This window comes from Diaphorina citri, unplaced genomic scaffold, assembly GCF_000475195.1.
Source record: "Diaphorina citri unplaced genomic scaffold, Diaci psyllid genome assembly version 1.1 scaffold156, whole genome shotgun sequence".
Taxonomy (NCBI): domain Eukaryota; kingdom Metazoa; phylum Arthropoda; class Insecta; order Hemiptera; family Psyllidae; genus Diaphorina; species Diaphorina citri.
The window spans coordinates 173,989-174,551 of record NW_007377593.1 but is presented as its reverse complement, the minus strand read 5'-3'; the positions used below and the strand labels follow the sequence as shown (position 1 = coordinate 174,551).

At 39.6% G+C, this 563-nt stretch overlaps 1 protein-coding gene across 1 annotated transcript in view; it reads right to left on the bottom strand.

Annotated features, from left to right (window-relative positions):
* LOC103505206 (small G protein signaling modulator 2) overlaps positions 1 to 563 on the bottom strand; it is an 85,694-nt gene that overhangs the window by 2,696 nt on the left and 82,435 nt on the right. The window lies entirely within an intron of this gene.

Genomic DNA, 563 nt, shown 5'->3' with positions numbered 1-563 from the left:
CCCCCCCCCAATGAATACAAACACCTATGATGGGTTTAATTTCCTCTCAGACATGTCACACCTCTCCACAACCTCAATTTTTCCGAAGATATCACGAGATCCGGAATATGACAGGTAGTATACTTTTTCTTCTTCAATCTTTTTCAGGGGATGATGGATGTTAGATGGAGGGAAATTCTGCCCTTTTAGAGAGAATTTTTCCCTGTTTGAGAGAAATTATTCCCTTTTCAAGAGAAATTCTTAACTTTTCGAGGGGAATTATCCCGTTTTGGACAGAAATTGTTCCCTTTTCGAATGCAAAATTCTTACTTTCCTTTTCGAAAGAAAATTATTCCCTTTGAAAAAAAAACTTTTCTCTCTTAGAGAGAAATTATTCCCTTTTAGAGGGAAAATATCCTGTGCATCATCATGTCAAATTGTATCAACATCAGCTCTGGGGAAATTTGTACCTCTCCAGAGGGAAATTTTCCGAGACTTAAAATAACCCTAATACAAAGTCTCAGAGGAGAGAAAGTTGGAGAGAGGGAGAGGGAGAGAGAGTGAGGGAGGGAGGGGGAGGAGGG